Below are 18,987 nucleotides of genomic sequence, written 5' to 3'. Positions count from 1 at the left end.
GATCTGCCCAAGGGGGCTTTGTGACATCATAACTCTGCACTGGTCACCCTGCTGACAGGCCTTTGTCTGTGATCTGCCTAAGGGGGCAGTGTGGCATCATAACCCTGCACTGGTCAGACAGGTGACAGGCCCTTGTGTGTGATCTGCCTGAGGAGGCATTGTGACATCGTAAGTCTGCAGTAGTCACCCAAGTGACAGACCCTTGTCTGTGATTTGTGTAAGGGGCATTGTGACATAATAATTCTGCACTGGTAACCCAGGGGAGAGACCCTTGTCTGTGATCTGCCTAAGGGGGAGTTGTGTCATCATAACTCTGCAATGGTCACGAAGGTGACAGGCCTTTGTCAGTGATCTGCCTTAGTGGGCATTGTGACATCATAACACTACACTGGTCAGACAGGTGACAGGCCCTTGTGTGTGATCTGCCTGAGGGGCCATTGTGACATCATAACCCTGCACTGGACACCCAGGTGACAGTCCCTGGTCTGTGATATGCCTGAGGGTGCATTGTGACATCATAACTCTGCACTGGTCACCCAGGTTACTGGCCCTTCTCTGTGATCTGCCTAAGGGGTCATTGTGACAACATAACTCTGCACTGGACACCCAGGTGACAGTTCCTTGTCTGTGATCTGCCTAAGGTTGTATTGTGACATCATAACCCTGCACTGGGCAGCCAGGTGACAGGTCCATGACTTTGATGTGCCTAAGGGGGCTAGTGACATCATAACTCCGCACTGGTCACCCAGGTGACAGGCCCTTGTCTGTGATCTGCCTAAGGGGGCATTGTGACATCATAAGTCTGCACTGGGCACACAGGTGAGAGGCCTTGATCTGTGATCTGCCTAAGTGTGTATTGTGACATCATAACTCTGCACTGGTCACCCACGTGCCAGGCCCTTGTCTGTGATCTGCCTAAGGGGGCATTGTGACATCATAAATCTGCACTAGTCCACCAGTTGACAGGCCTTTGTCTGTGATCTGCCTACGGGGCATTGTGACATCATAACTCTGCACTGGTCATCCAGGTGACAGGCCCTTGTCTGTGATCTGCCTCAGGGGGTATTGTGACATCATAATTCTGCACTGGTCACCCAGGTGACAGGCCACTGTCTGTTATCTTCTTAATGGGGCATTGTGACATCATAACTCTGCACTGGTCACCCTGGTGTCAGGCCTTTGTCTCTGATCGGCCTAAGGGGGCATTGTGACATCATAACCCTGCACTGGTCACACAGGTGACAGGCCCTTGTGTGTGATCTGCCTGAGGGGCCATTGTGACATCATAACTCTGCACTGGTCACGCAGGTGACAGACCCCTGTTTGTGATCTGCCTAACGGGGCATTGTGACATGAGAACTCTGTACTGGTCACCCACGTGACATGCCCTTTTCTGTGATCTGCCTAAGGGGGAATTGTGACACAATAAATCTTCACTAGTCACCCAGGTGACGCCCTTGTCTGTGATCTGCCTAAGTTGCATTGTGACGTCACAACTCTGCACTGGTCACCCAGGTGACAGGACCTTGTCTGTGATCTGCCTAACGGGGCATTGTGACATCATAGCTCTGCATTGGGCACCCAGGTGACAGGTCCCTGTCTGTGATCTGCTTAAGGGGGCATTGTGACATCATAACTCCGCACTGGGCATGCAGGTGGGTGGCCTTTGTCTGTAATCTGCCTAAGGTGGTAGTGTGACATCATAATTCTGAACTGGTCACTCAGGTGACAGGCCACTGAGTGTGATCTGCCTAAGGGGGCATTGTTATATCATAACTCTGCACTGGTCACCCTGGTGACAGGCCTTTGTCTGTGATCTGTCTAAGGGGGCATAGTGACATCATAACCCTACAATGCTCACACAGTTCACAGGCTCTTGTGTGTGATCTGACTGAAGGGGCATTGTGACATCATAAATCTGTACAGGTCACCCAGGTGACAGGCCCTTATCTGTGATCTGCCTTAGGGGTCATTATGACATCATAACTCTGCACTGGCGCCCAGGTGACAGTCCCTTGTCTGTTCTCTGCGTAAGGGAGAATTGTGACATCATAACTCTGCAATGGTCACCCAGGTGACAGAAACTTGTCTGTGATCTGCCTAAGGGGACATTGTGACATCATAACTCCGCGCTGGTCACCCAGGTGACAGGCCCTTGTCTGTGATCTGCCTAAGGGGGCATTTTGACATCATAACTCTGCACTGGTCACCCAGCAGACAGGCCCTTGCCTGTGATCTGCGTAAGGGGGCATTGTGACATCATAAGTCTGCACTAGTCACCCAGGTGACAGGCCCTTGTCTGTGATCTGCCTAAGGGGCATTGTGACATTATAACTCTGCCCTGGGCACCGAGGTGAGAGGCCGTTGTCTTTGATCTGCCTAAGGGTGTATTGTGACATCATAACTCTGCACTGTTCACCCAGGTGACAGGACGTTGTCTATGATCTGCCTAAGGGCGCATTGTGTCATCATAAGTCTGCACTAGTCACCTAGGTGACAGGCCCTTGTCTGTGATCTGCCTAAGGGGCATTGTGACATCATAACTCTGCACTGGTTACCCAGGTGACAGGCCCTTGTCTGTGATCTGCCTAAGGGGGCATTGTGACATCATAAGTCTGCACTGGGCACACAGGTGAGAGGCCTTGATCTGTGATCTGCCTAAGTGTGTATTGTGACATCATAACTCTGCACTGGTCACCCACGTGCCAGGCCCTTGTCTGTGATCTGCCTAAGGGGGCATTGTGACATCATAAATCTGCACTAGTCCACCAGTTGACAGGCCTTTGTCTGTGATCTGCCTACGGGGCATTGTGACATCATAACTCTGCACTGGTCATCCAGGTGACAGGCCCTTGTCTGTGATCTGCCTCAGGGGGTATTGTGACATCATAATTCTGCACTGGTCACCCAGGTGACAGGCCACTGTCTGTGATCTTCTTAATGGGGCATTGTGTCATCATAACTCTGCACTGGTCACCTTGGTGTCAGGCCTTTGTCTCTGATCGGCCTAAGGGGGCATTGTGACATCATAACCCTGCACTGGTCACACAGGTGACAGGCCCTTGTGTGTGATCTGCCTGAGGGGCCATTGTGACATCATAACTCTGCACTGGTCACGCAGGTGACAGACCCCTGTTTGTGATCTGCCTAACGGGGCATTGTGACATGAGAACTCTGTACTGGTCACCCACGTGACATGCCCTTTTCTGTGATCTGCCTAAGGGGGAATTGTGACACAATAAATCTTCACTAGTCACCCAGGTGACGCCCTTGTCTGTGATCTGCCTAAGTTGCATTGTGACGTCACAACTCTGCACTGGTCACCCAGGTGACAGGACCTTGTCTGTGATCTGCCTAACGGGGCATTGTGACATCATAGCTCTGCATTGGGCACCCAGGTGACAGGTCCCTGTCTGTGATCTGCTTAAGGGGGCATTGTGACATCATAACTCCGCACTGGGCATGCAGGTGGGTGGCCTTTGTCTGTAATCTGCCTAAGGTGGTAGTGTGACATCATAATTCTGAACTGGTCACTCAGGTGACAGGCCACTGAGTGTGATCTGCCTAAGGGGGCATTGTTATATCATAACTCTGCACTGGTCACCCTGGTGACAGGCCTTTGTCTGTGATCTGTCTAAGGGGGCATAGTGACATCATAACCCTACAATGCTCACACAGTTCACTGGCTCTTGTGTGTGATCTGACTGAAGGGGCATTGTGACATCATAAATCTGTACAGGTCACCCAGGTGACAGGCCCTTATCTGTGATCTGCCTTAGGGGTCATTATGACATCATAACTCTGCACTGGCGCCCAGGTGACAGTCCCTTGTCTGTTCTCTGCGTAAGGGAGAATTGTGACATCATAACTCTGCAATGGTCACCCAGGTGACAGAAACTTGTCTGTGATCTGCCTAAGGGGACATTGTGACATCATAACTCCGCGCTGGTCACCCAGGTGACAGGCCCTTGTCTGTGATCTGCCTAAGGGGGCATTTTGACATCATAACTCTGCACTGGTCACCCAGCAGACAGGCCCTTGCCTGTGATCTGCGTAAGGGGGCATTGTGACATCATAAGTCTGCACTAGTCACCCAGGTGACAGGCCCTTGTCTGTGATCTGCCTAAGGGGCATTGTGACATTATAACTCTGCCCTGGGCACCGAGGTGAGAGGCCGTTGTCTTTGATCTGCCTAAGGGTGTATTGTGACATCATAACTCTGCACTGTTCACCCAGGTGACAGGACGTTGTCTATGATCTGCCTAAGGGCGCATTGTGTCATCATAAGTCTGCACTAGTCACCTAGGTGACAGGCCCTTGTCTGTGATCTGCCTAAGGGGCATTGTGAAATCATAACTCTGCACTGGTTACCCAGGTGACAGGACCTTGTCTGTGATCTGCCTAAAGGGGCATTGTGACATCATAACTCTACATTGGGCACCCAGGTGACAGGCCCTTGTCTGTGATCTGCCTAAGGGGGAATTGTGACATCATAACTCTGTACTTGGCACCCAGGTGAGAGGCCCTTGTCTGTGATCTGGCTAAGTGTGTATTGTGACATCATAATTCTGCCCTGGTCACCCAGGTGACAGGTCACTGTCTGTGATCTGCCTAAGGGGTGTTTGTGACATCATAACTCTGCACTGGTCAAGATGCCGACAGGCCTTTGTCTGTGATCTACCTACGGGGGCATTGTGGCATCATAACCCTGCACTGGTCAGACAGATGACAGGCCCTTGTCTGTGATCTGCCAAAGGGTGCATTGTGACATCATAAGTCTGCACTGGTTACCCAGGTGACAGGACCTTGTCTGTGATCTGCCTAAGGGGGCATTGTGACATCATAACTCTGCACTGGTAACCCAGGTGACAGGACCTTATCTGCGATCTGCCTAAGGGTGTATTGTGACATCATAACTCTGCACTGGGCACCCATGTGACAGGCCCTTGTCCGTGATCTGTCTTAGGGGGCATTGTGACATCATAACTCTGTACTGGGCACCCAGGTGAGAGGCCCTTGTCTGTGATCTGCCTAAGGGGGTATTTTGACATCCTAATGCTGCCCTGGTCACCCAGGTGACAGGCCACTGTCTGTGATCTGCTTAAGGGGGACTTGTGAAATCATTACTCTGCACTGGTCACCCAGTTGACAGGCCACTGACTGTGATCTGACTAAGGGGGCATTGTGATAAAATGACTCTGCACTGGTCACCCTGGTGACAGGCCTTTGTCTGTGATCTGCCTAAGGGGGCATGGTGTCATCATAACCCTGCACTGGTCACACAGGTGACAGGCCCTTGTCTGTTATCTGCCTAAGGGGCATTGTGACATAATAACTCTGCACTGGTCACCCAGGTGACAGGACATTGTCTGTGATGTGCCTGAGGGGGCATTTTGACATCATAACTCTGCATTGGGCAGCCACGTGACAGGCCCCTGTCTGTGATCTGCCTAAGGGGGCATTGTGACATCATAACTCTGCACTGGACACCCAGGTGAGAGGCCCTTGTCTGTGATCTGCCTAAGGTGGTAATGTGACATCTTAATTCTGCACTGGTCACCCAGGTGACAGGCCACAGTGTGTGATCTGCATAAGAGGGCATTGTGACATCATGACACTGCACTGGTCACCCTGGTGACAGGCCTTTTTTTGTGATCTGCCTAAGGGGGTTTTGTGACATCATAACCCTGCACTGGTCAGAAAGGTGACATGCCCTTTTGTGTGATCTGCCTGAGGGTGCATTGTGACAACATAACTCTGCACTGGTCACCCAGGTGACAGGCCCTTGTCTTAGATCTGCCAGAGGGTGCATTGTGACATCATAACTCTTCCCTGGTCACCCAGGAGACAGGCCCTTTTCTTTGATCTGCCTAAGGCGGCATTGTGACATCATAATTCTGCAATCGTCACCCAGGTGACAGGCCCTTGTCTGTGATATTACTCGGTGGGCATTGTGTCATCATAACTCTGAAGTGGACACCCAGGTGACAGGCCCTTGTCTGTGAACTGCCTAAGGAGGCTTTGTGACATCATAAGTCTGCACTATTCACCCAGGTGGCAGGCCCTTGTCTGTGATCAACCTATGAGGCATTGTGACATCATAACTCTGCACTCGGCACACAGGTGAGAGGCCTTTGTCTGTGATCGGCCTAAGGGTGCATTGTGACGTCATAATTATGCACTGGTTCCCCAGGTGACAGGCCCTTGTCAGTGATCTGCCTAAGGGGGCATTGTGACATCATAACTCTGCACTGGTCTGCCAGGAGACAGGCCCTTGTATGTCATCTGCCTAAGGGGACATTGTGACATCATAAGTCTTCACTAGTGACCCAGGTGACAGGCCCTTGTCTGTGATCTGCCTAAGGGGCATTGTGACATCATAACTCTGCACTGGGCACCCAGGTGAGAGGCCTTTCTGTGTGATCTGCCTAAGGGGTTATTGTGACATCATAAATCTGCACTGGTCACCCAGGTGACAGGCCCTTGTCTCTTATCTGCCTAAAGGGGCATTGTGACATCATAACTCTGCACTGGTCTCCCAGGTGACAGGCCCTTGTCTGTGATCTGTCTAAGGGGGCATTGTGACATCATAAGTCTGCAGTAGTCACCCAGGTGACAGGCCCTTCTCTGTGATCTGCCTAAGGGGGCATTGTGATATCATAACTCTGCATTGGGCACCCAGATGACCGGCCCTTGACTGTCATCTGCCTAAGGGGGTATTGTGATATCATAATTTTGCACTGGTCACTCAGGGGACCGGCCACTGACTGTGATCTGCGTATGGGGGCATTGTGACATCATAACTCTGCATTGGTCACCTGGTGACAGGCCTTTGTGTGTGATCTGCCTAAGGGTCATTGTGACATCATAACACTGCTTTGGGCACCCAGGTTACAGGCCGTTGTCTGTGATCTGCCTAAGGATGCACTGTGACATCATAAATCTGCACTAGTTAACGAGTTGACAGGCCCTTGTCTGTGATTTGCCTAAGGGGCATTGTGACATCATAACTCTGCACTGGTATCCCAGGTGACAGGACCTTGTCTGTGATCTGCCTAAGGGGGCATTGTGACATCATATCTCTGCATTAGGCACCCCGGTGACCGGCCCTTGCCTGTGTTCTGCCTTAGGGGGCATTGTGACATCATAACTCTGCACTCGGCATGCAGGTGATAGGCCCTTGTCTGTGATCTGCCTCAGGGGATATCGTGACATCTTAATTCTGAACTGGTCACCCAGATGACAGGCCACTGTCTGTGATCTGCCTAAGGGGGCTTTGTGACATCATAACTCTGCAGTGGTCACCCTGCTGGCAGGCCTCTGTCTGTGATCTGCCTAAGGGGGCATTGTGGCATCATAACCCTGCATTGGTCAGACAGGTGACAGGCCCTTGTCTGTGATATGCCTGAGGGTACATTGTGACATCATAACTCTGCACTGGTCACCCATCTGACAGGGCCATTTCTGTTATCTGCCTATGGTGGCATTGTGACATCATATCTCTGCTCTGGTCACCCAGGTGACAGGCCCTTGTCTGTGATCTGCCTAAGGGGACATTGTGACATCACAACTCTGCATTGGGCACCCAGGTGACAGGCCCTTGTCTGTCATCCGCCTAAGGGGGCCTTGTGACGTCATGACTCTGCACTGGGCATCCAGATGACAGGCCGTTGTCTGTGATCTACCTAAGGGGGCCTTGTGACATCATAATCCTGCACTGTCCACCCAGGTGACAGGGCACTGTCTGTGATCTGCATAAGGGGGCATTGTGACATCATAATTCTGTACTGGTCACCCTGGTGACAGGCCTTTGTGATCTGCCTAAGGGGGCATTGTGACATCATAAACCTGCACTGGTCACACAGGTGACAGGCCCTTCTGTGTGATCCACCTGAGGGGGCATTGTGACATCATAACTCTGCACTGTTCACCCAGGTGACAGGACCTTGTCTGTAATCTGCCTAATGGGGCAATTTGAGATCATAACCCTGCACTGGTCACCCAGGTGACAGGCCCTTGTCTGCGATCTGCCTGAAGGTGCATTGTGACATCATAACTGTGCACTGTTTACCCTGGTGACAGGCCCTTGTCTGTGATCTGCCTAAGGGGTCATTGTGACATCAAAACTCTGCACTGGGCACCCAGGTGACAGTCACTTGTCTGTGATCTGCCTAAGCGGTATTGTGACGTCATAAATCTGCACTGGGCAGCCAGGAGACCTTGCCTTGTGTTTGATCTGCCTAACGCTGCATTGTGACATGATATCTCTGCACTGGTCACCCAGGTGACAGGCCCTTGTATGTGATCTGCCTAAGGGGGCATTGTGACATCATAACTCTGTACTGGTCACCCAGGTGACAGGCCTGAATCTATGATCTGCATGAGGCGGCATTGTGACATTATAATTCTGCAATCGTCACCCAGGTGACTGGCCCTTGTCTGTGATCTGCCTAAGGGGCATTGTGACATCAAAATTCTGCAATGGTGACCCAGGTGACAGGTCCTTTTCTGTTATCTGCCGAAGGGGGCATTGTGACATCATAATCCTGCACTGGTCACACAGGTGGCAGGCCCTTCTGTGTGATCTGCCTGAGGGGGCATTGTGACTTCATAACTCTGCACTGGGCACCCAGGTGACAGGCCCTTGACTGTGATCTGCCTAAGGGGGCATTGTGACATCATAACTCTGCACTGCTCACACAGGTGCCACGCCCTTGTGTGTGATCTGCCTGAGGGGGCATCGTGACATTATAACTCTGCACTGGTCACCCAGGTGACATACCCTTGCCTGTGATCTGCCTACGGTGCATTGTGACATCGTAACACTGCAGTGGACACCCAGGTGACAGGCTCTTTTCTGTGATCTTCCTAGGTGGGTATTGTGTCATTAAAACTCTTCACTGGTCACCCAGGTGAGAGGACTTGTCTGTAATGTGCCTGAGGGTGCATTGTGACATCATAACTCCGCACTGGTGACCGAGGTGACAGGCCCTTGCCTGTGATGTGCATAAGGGGGCGTTGTGACATCATAACTCTGTACTAGTCACCCAGGTGACAGGCCACTGTCTCTGATCTGCGTAAGGGGGCATTGTGTCATCATAACTCTGCACTGGTCATGCAGGTGACAGGCCTTTGTCTGTGATCTGCATAAGGGGGCATTGTGACATCATAAACCTGCACTGGTCACACAAGTGACAGGCCCTTCTGTGTGATGTTCCTGTGGGTGCATTGTGACATCATAACTCTGCACTGGTCATCCAGGTGAGAGGCCCTTGTCTGTGATCTGCCTGATGGTGCATTGTGACATCATAACTCAGCACTGGTCACCCAGGTGACAGGCCCTTGTCTGTGATTTGCCTAATGCGGCATTGTGACATCATAACTCTCTATTGGTAACCCAGGTGACAGGCACTTGTCTGTGATCTGCCTAAGTGGTCATTGTGACATCATAACTCTGCATTTGGCACCCAGGTGACAGTCCCTTGCCTGTGATCTGCCTAAGGGGGTATTGTGACATCATAACTCTGTACTGGGAACCAGGTGACCGGCCCTTGTCTTTGATCTGCCTAACGGTGCATTGTGACATCATAACTCTGCACTGGTCACCCAGGTGACATACCCTTGCCTGTGATCTGCCTAAGGGGCATTGTGACATCATAAGTCTGCAGTAGTCACTCAGTTGAAAGGGCCTTGTCTGATATCTGCCTAAGGGGCATTGTGACATCATAAGTCTTCACCGGTAACCCAGGTGACAAGCCCTTGTCTCTGGTCTGCCTGAGTGGGCATTGTGACATCCTAACTCTGCACTGGTCACCCAGGTGCAAGGCCCTTGTCTGTGATCTGCTTGAGGGTGCATTGTGACATCATAACTCTGCACTTGTCAGCCAGGTGACAGGCCCTTGTCTGTGATCTGCCTAACGGTGCATTGTGACATCATAACTCTGCACTGGTCACCCAGGTGACATACCCTTGCCTGTGATCTGCCTAAGGGGCATTGTGACATCATAAGTCTGCAGTAGTCACTCAGTTGAAAGGGCCTTGTCTGATATCTGCCTAAGGGGCATTGTGACATCATAAGTCTTCACCGGTAACCCAGGTGACAAGCCCTTGTCTCTGGTCTGCCTGAGTGGGCATTGTGACATCCTAACTCTGCACTGGTCACCCAGGTGCAAGGCCCTTGTCTGTGATCTGCTTGAGGGTGCATTGTGACATCATAACTCTGCACTTGTCAGCCAGGTGACAGGCCCTTGTCTGTGATCTGCCTAAGGGGCATTGTGACATCATAACTCTGCACTGGTTACCCAGGTGACTGGCCTTAGTCTGTGATCTGCCTAAGGGGCAGTGTGACATCATAGCTCTGCATTGGGCACCCAGGTCACAGGCCCTGTTCTGTGATCTGCGTAAGGGGGCATTATGACATCATAAGTCTGTACTTGGCACCCACGTGACAGGCCCTTGTCTGTGATCTGCCTAAGGGTGTATTGTGACCTCATAATTCTGCCCTGGTCAGCCACGTTACAGGCCACTGTCTGTGATCTGCCTAAGGGGGCATTGTGACATCATAAATCTGCACTTGTCAACCTGGTGACAGGCCTTTGTCTGTGATCTGCCTAAAGGGACATTGTGACATCATAACCCTGCACTGGTCACGCAGGTGACATGCCCTTGTGTGTGATCTGCTTGAGGAGGCATTATGACATCATAACTCTGCACTGGTCCCCCACTTGACAGGCCCATGTCTGTGATCTGCCTGAGGGTGCATTGTGACATCATAACTCTGCACTGGTCACCCAGGTGACAGTCCCTTGTCTGTGATCTGACTAAGGGGGCATTGTGACATCATAATTCTGTACTGGTAACCCAGGTGACAGGACCTTATCTGTGATCTGCCTAAGGGGTCACTGTGAGATCATAATTCTTCACTGGGCACCCAGATGACAGACCCTTTTCTGAGATCTGCCTAACGGAGTATTGTGACATCATAACTCCGCACTGGTCACCCTGGTGACAGGCCTTTGTCTCTGATTTGCTTAAGGGTGCATTGTGACATCATAACCCTGCAATCGTCAGTCAGGTGGGAGGTCCTTGTCTGTGATATGACTAAGGGTGTATTGTGACATCATAACTCTGCACTGGGCAGCCACCTGACCGGCCCTTGTCTTTCATCTGGTGAACGGTGCATTGTGACATCGTAACTCTGCACTGGTCACCCAGGTGACAGTCCCTTGCCTGTGATCTGCCTAAGGGGCATTGTGTCATAATAACTCTACTCTTGTCACCCTAGTGACAGGCCACTGTCTCTGATATTCCTAAGGGGGCATTGTGACATCATAACACTGCACTGGTCACCCTGGTCACAGGCCTTTGTCTGTGATCTGCATAAGGGTGCATTGTGACATCATAAACCTGCACTGGTCACACAAGTGACAGGCCCTTCTGTGTGATGTGCCTGTGGGGGCATTGTGACATCATAACTCTGCACTGGACAACCAGGTGAGAGGCCCTTGTCTGTGATCTGCCTGAGGGTGCATTGTGACATCATAACTCTGCACTGATCACCCAGGTGACAGGCCCTTGTCTGTAATTTGCCTAATGGGGAAATGTGACATCATAACTCTGTATTGGTCACCCAGGTGACAGGCCCTTATCTGTGATCTGCCTAAGTGTTCATTGTGACATCATAACTCTGCATTGGGCACCCAGGTGACAGTCCCTTGCCTGCGATCTGCCTAATGGGGTATTGTGACATCATAACTCTGTACAGGGAGCCAGGTGACTGGCCATTGTCTCTGATCTGCCTAACGGTGCATTGTGACATCATAACTCCGCACTGGTCACCCAGGTGACATACCCGTGCCTGTGATCTACCTAAGGGGCATTGTGACATCATATCTCTGCACCTGTTACCCAGGTGACAGGCCACTGTCTGTGATCTGTCTAAGGGGGCATTGTGACATCATAACTCTGCACTGGTAAGCCTGGTGACAGGCCTTTGTCTGTGATCTGCCTAAGGGGACATTGTGACATCATAAATCTGAACTAGTTACCCAGGTGACAGGCCCTTGTCTGTGAACTCCCAAGGTTGGCATTGTTTCATCATAACTATTCGCTGGACACCCAGGTGACAGGCCCTTTTCTGTGATCTGCCAAAGGGGTCATTGTGATATCATAACTCTGCGCTGGTCACCCAGTTGACAGGCCCGTGTCTGTGATCTGCCAAAGCGGGCATTGTGACATCATAAGTCTGCACTTGTGACCCAGGTGACAGGCCCTTGTGTGTGATCTGCCTAAGGGGCATTGTGACATCACAACTCTGCACTGGTTACCCAGGTGACAGTGCCTGGTCTGTGATCTGCCTAATGGGGAATTGTGTCATCATACCTCTGCATTGGGCACCCAGGTCACAGGCCCTTGTCTGTGATCTGCGTAAGGGGGCATTATGACATCATAAGTCTGTACTGGGCACCCACGTGACAGGCCGTTGTCTGTGATCTGCCTAAGGGGGTATTGTGACATCATAATTCTGCCCTGGTCAGCCACGTTACAGGCCACTGTCTGTGATCTGCCGAAGGGGGCATTGTGACATCATAACTCTGCACAGGTCAACCTGGTGACAGGCCTTTGTCTGTGATCTGCCTAAAGGGACATTGTGACATCATAACCCTGCACTGGTCACGCAGGTTACAGGCCCTTGTGTGTGATCTGCTTGAGGAGGCATTGTGGCATCATAACTCTGCACAGGTCACCCACGTTACAGGCCCATGACTGTGATCTGCCTGAGGGTGCATTGTGACGTCATACCTCTGCACAGGTCACCCAGATGACAGTCCCTTGTCTGTGATCAGACTAAGGGGGCATTGTGACATCATAATTCTGTACTGGTAACCCAGGTGACAGGCCCTTATCTGTGATCTGCCTAAGGGGTCACTGTGACAACATAACTCTGCACTGGGCACCCAGATGACAGACCCTTGTCTGAGATCTGCCTAAGGGAGTATTGTGACACCATAACTCCACACTGGACACCCAGGTGACAGGCCTTTGTCTGTGATCTGCATAAGGGGGCATTGTGACATCATAAACCTGCACTGGTCACACAAGTGACAGGCCCTTCTGTGTGATGTGCCAGTGGGTGCATTGTGACATCATACCTCTGCACTGGTCATCCAGGTGAGAGGCCCTTGTCTGTGATCTGCCTGAGGGTGCACTGTGACATCATAACTCAGCACTGGTCACCCAGGTGACAGGCCCTTGCCTGTGATCTGCCTAAGGGGCATTGTGACATCATAAGTCTGCAGTAGTCACTCAGGTGAAAAGCCCTTGTCTGAGATCTGCCTAAGGGGCATTGTGACATCATAAGTCTGCACCGGTAACCCAGGTGACAGGCCTTGTCTCTGGTCTGCCTGAGTGGGCATTGTGACATCCTAACTCTGCACTTGTCAGCCAGGTGACAGGCCCTTGTCTGTGATCTGCCTAAGGGGCATTGTGACATCATAACTCTGCACTGGTTACCCAGGTGACGGGCCTTAGGCTGTGATCTGCCTAAGGGGCAGTGTGACATCATAACTCTGCATGGGCACCCAGGAGAGATGCCTTTGTCTGTGATCTGCTTAAGGGGGTATTGAGACATCATAACTCTGCACTGGTCACCCAGGTGACATGACCTTGTCTGTGATCTGCCTAAGGGGGCATTGTGACATCATAACTCTGCATTGGGCACCCAGGTGACCGGCCCTTTTCTGCGATCTGCCTAAGGGGGCATTGTGATATGATAACTCTGCACTGGTCACCCAGGACACAGACCCTTGTCTGTGATCTGCCTAAGTGGGCATTGTGATATGATAACTCTGCCCTGGTCAACCAGGTGACGGACCCTTGTCTGTGATCTGCGAAAGGGGACATTGTGACATCATAACCCTGCACTGGTCACCCAGGTGAAAGACCCTGGTCTGTGATCCAGCTGAGGGGGCATTGTGACATCAAAATTCTGCACTGGTCACACAGGTGACAGCCCCTTGTCTGTGATCTGCCTAAGGTGGCATTATGACATTATAATTCTTTAATGGTCACCCAGGTGACAGGCCCTTGTGTGTGATCTTTCTAGGTGGGCATTGTGTCATAACTTTTCACTGGACACCCAGGAGACAGGCCCTTGTCTGTGATCTGCCTAGGGAGCATTGCGGCATCATAACTCTGCATTGGTCACCCAGGTGTCAGGCCCTTTTCTGTAATCTGCCTAAGGGGGCATTGTGACATCATAAGTCTGCACTGGTCACCCAGGTGACAGGCCCTTGCTGGGATCTGCCTAAGGGGGCATTTTGACATCATAAGTCTCCATTATTCACCCAGGTGTCAGGCCGTTTTCTGTGATCTGCATAAGGTGCATTGTGTCATCATAACTCTGCACTGGGCACACAGGTGTGAAGCCTTTGTCTGTGACCTGCCGAAGGGAGTATTGTGACATCATAACTTTGCACTGGTCACCCAGGTGACACGCCCTTGTCTGCTGTCTGCCTAATGGGGCTCTGTGACATAATAACTGTACTGGTCACCCAGGTGACAGGCCCTTGTCTGTGTTCTGCCTAAGGGGTCACTGGGACATCATAACTCTGCACTGGGAACCCCGGTGAGAGGCCCTTGTCTGTGATCTGCCTAAGGGGGCATTGTGACATCATAACTCTGTACTGGACACCCAGATGACAGGCCCTTATCTCTGATCTGCCTAAGGGATAATTGTGATATCATAACTCCGCACTGGGCTCCCAGATGACAGTCCCTTGTCAGTGATCCGCCTAAGGGAGTATTGTGACATCATAACTCTGCACTTGTCACCCAGGTGACAGACCCTTTTCTGTACTCTGCCTAAGGGAGTATTGTGACATCATAAGTCTGCACTGGTCGCCCTGGTGACAGGCCTGTGTCTGTGATCTGCCTAAGGGGGCAATGTGACATCATAACCCTGCACTGAGCACCGAGGTGAGAGGCCCTTGTCTGTGATCTGCTTAAGGGGGTATTGTGACATCATAATTCTGCACTGGTCACCCAGGACACAGGCCAATGTCTGTGATCTGCCTCAGGATGCATTGTGGCTTAATATCTCTGCACTGGTCACCCTAGTGACAGGCCCTTGTCTGTGATTTGCCTAAGGGGGCAATGTGACATCATAACCCTGCACTGAGCACCGAGGTGAGAGGCCCTTGTCTGTGATCTGACTAAGGGGAATTGTGACATCATGACTCTGCATGGGCACCCAGGTGAGATGCCTTTGTCTCATCTGCTTAAGGAGGTATTGAGACATCATAACTCTGCACTGTTCACCCAGGTGACATGAACTTGTCTGTGATCTGCCTAAGGGGGCATTGTGACATCATAACTCTGCATTGGGCACCCAGGTGACAGGACCTTTTCTGTGATCTGCCTAAGGGGGCATTGTGATAGGATAACTCTGCACTGGTCACCCAGGTCACAGACCCTTGTCTGTGATCTGCCTAAGGGGGCATTGTGACTTGATAACTCTTCACTGGTCAACCAGGTGACAGACCCTTGTCTGTGATCTGCGTAAGGGAACATTGTGACATCATAGCCCTGCACTTGTCACCCAGGTGAAAGACCCTTGTCTTTGATCTGCCTGAGGGTGCATTGTGACATCATAACTCTGGACTGGTCACACAGGTGACAGGCCCTTGTCTGTGATCTGCCTAAGGGGGCATGGTGCCACTATAATTCGGTAATGGTCACCCAGGTGACAGGCCCTTGTGTGTGATCTTTCTAGGTGGGCATTGTGTCATCATAAATTTGCACTAGACACCCAGGTGACAGGCCCTTGTCTGTGAGCTGCCTAGGTGGCATTGTGGCATCATAACTCTGCATTTGTCACCCAGGTGACAGGCTCTTTTCTGTAATCTGCCTAAGGGGGCATTGTGACATCCTAAGTCTGCACTGGTCACCCAGGTGACAGGCCCTTGCTGGGATCTGCCTAAGGGGGCATTTTGACATCATAAGTCTGCATTAGTCACCCAGGTGACAGGCAGTTGTCTGTGATCTGCCTAAGGGGCATTGTGACATCATAACTCTGCACTGGCTACCCAGGTGTGAAGCCTTTTTCTGTGTTCTGCCGAAGGGAGTATTGTGACATCATAATTCTGCACTGGTCACCCAGGGGACAGACCCTTTTCTGCGATCTGCCTAAGGGGGCATTGTGACATCATAAGTCTCCACTAGTCACACAGGTGACAGGCCCTTGTCTGTGATCTGCCTAAGGGGCATTGTGACATCATAACTCTGCATTGGGCACCCAGGTGACAGGTTCATGTCTGTGATCTGCCTAAGGGGGTATTGTGACATCATACTTCTGCCCTGGTCACCAAGGGGACAGGCCACTGTTTGTGATCTGCTTAAGGGGCATTGTGACATCATCACTTTTTACTGGTCACCCTTTTGACAGGCTTTTGTCTGTGATCTGCCTAGGGGGCATTGTGACATCATAAACCTGCACTGGTCACCCAGGTGACAGGCCCGTGTCTGTGATTTGCCTGACTGTTCATTGTGACATCATAGCTCTGCACTGGTCACACAGATGACAGGCCCTTGTCTGTGAACTGCGTAAGGGGAATTGTGACATCATAACTCTGCACTGGTAACCCAGGTGACAGGACCTTGTCTGTGATCTGCCTAAGGGGTTATTGTGACATCATAACTCTGCATTGGGCACCCAGGTGAGAGGCCCTTGTCTGTGATCTGCCTAAGTGGGTATTGTGATATCATAATCCTGCAGTGGTCACCCAGGTGACAGGCCACTGTCTGTCATCTGCGTAAGGGGGCATTGTGACATTATAACTCTGCACTAGTCACCCTGGTGACAGGCCTTTGACTGTGATCTGCCTAAGGGGGCATTGTGACATCGTAACTCTGCACTGGTCACACAGGTGACAGGCCCTTGTTTGTGATCTGCCTAAGGGGCATTGTGTCATAATAAGTCTGCGCTGGGCCCCCAGGTGAGAGGCCTTTGTCTGTGATCAGCCTAACGGGTTATTGTGACATCATAACTCTACACTGGTCAACCCGGTGACAAGCCCTTGTCTGTGATCTGCCTAAGTGGCATTGTGACATCATAAGTCTGCATTGGGCACACAGGTGACAAGCCCTTGTCTGTGATCTGCCTAAGGGGACATTGTGACATCATAAGTCTGAACTGGTCACCCAAGTGACAGGCCCCTGTCTGTGATCTGCCTAAGGGGCATTGTGACATCGTAACTTTGCACAGGTCACCCAGGTGACAGGACCATGTCTGTGATCTGCATAAGGGGGAATTGTGACATCATAACTCTGTACTGGTCACCCAGGTGACAGGCCGTTAACTCTTATCAGCCTAGGGGGTCATTGTGACATCATAACCCTGCACTGGGTATACAGGTGACAGTCCCTTGTCTGTGACCCGCCTAAGGAAGTATTGTGACATCATAAACCTATACTGGTCACCCAGGCGACATGCCCTTCTCTGTGATCTGCCTAAAGGGGAAATGTGACATCATAAGTCTGCACTAGTCACCCAGGTGACAGGCCCTTGTCTGTCATCTGCCTAAGGGGCACTGTGACATCGAAACTGTGCACTGGTCACCCTGGTCCCAGGAACTTCTCTGTGATCTGCCTAAGGTGGCATTGTGACATCATAATTTTCTACTGGTCACCCTGCTGACAGGCCTTTGTCTGTGATCTGCCTAGGGGGCTTTGTGACATCATAAACCTGCTCTGGTCACACAGGTGACAGGCCCTTGTGTGTGCTCTGCCTGAGGGGGTATTGTGACATTATAACTCTGAACTGGTCACCCAGGTGACAGGCCCTTGTCTGTGATCTGCCTGAGTGTTCATTCTGACATCATAACTCTGCACTGGTCACCCAGGTGACAGGCCCTTGTCTGTGATCTCCCTAAGGGGGCATTGTGACATCATAAGTCTGCACTAGTCACCCAGGTGACAGGCGATTGTCTGTGAACTGCGTAAGGGGAATTGTGACATCATAACTCTGCACTGGTATCCCAGGTGACAGATCCTTGTCTGTGATCTGCCTAAGGGCTCATTGTGACATCATAACTCTGCATTGGGCACCCAGGTGAGAGGCCCTTGTCTGTGATCTGTCTAAGTGGGTATTGTGATATCGTAATTCTGCAGTGGTCTCCCCGGTGACAGGCCACTGTCTGTGATCTGCGTAAGGGGGCATTGTGACATCATAACTCAGCACTAGTCACCCTGGTGACAGGCCTTTGACTGTGATCTGCCTAAGGGGGCATTGTTACACCATAACTCTGTACTGGTCACCCAGGTGACAGGCCCTTGTCTTTGATCTGCCTAAGGGGGCTTTGTGACATCATAAGTCTGCACTAGTCACCGAGGTTACAGGCCCTTGTCTGTGATCTCCCTAAGGGGCATTGTGACATCGTAACTCTGCACTGGTCACCCAGGTGACAGGACCTTGTCTGTGATCTGCATAAAGGGGCATTGTGACATGATAACTCTGCACTGATCAACCAGGTGACAGACCCTTTTCTGTGATCTGCGTAAGGGGGCATTGTGACATCATAACCCTGCACTGGTCACCCAGGAGAAAGACCCTTGTCTTTGATCTGCCTAAGGGGCCATTGTGACATCATTACTCTGCACTGGTCACCCAGGTGACAGATCCTTGTCTGTGATCTGCCTCAGGAGGAATTGTGACATCATAATTCTGAAATGGTCACCCAGATGACAGACCCTTGTCTGCGATCTGCCTAAGGGGGTATTGTGACATCATAATACTGCAGTGGTCACCCAGGTGACAGGCCTATGTCTATGATCTTCCTAAGTGGGCATTTTATCACCATAACTCTGCGCTGGACACCCAGTTGACAGGCCCTTGTCTATGATCTCCTTAAGGGGGCATTGTGACATCATAACCCTGCACTGGTCACCCAGGTGACAGGCCCTTTTCTGTTATCTGCCTGAGGGGGCATT

Source organism: Pan paniscus, chromosome 23 (assembly GCF_029289425.2).
Source record: "Pan paniscus chromosome 23, NHGRI_mPanPan1-v2.0_pri, whole genome shotgun sequence".
Lineage (NCBI taxonomy): Eukaryota > Metazoa > Chordata > Mammalia > Primates > Hominidae > Pan > Pan paniscus.
The sequence above is the reverse complement of the archived record's forward strand: the minus strand, read 5'-3'. Positions refer to the sequence as shown.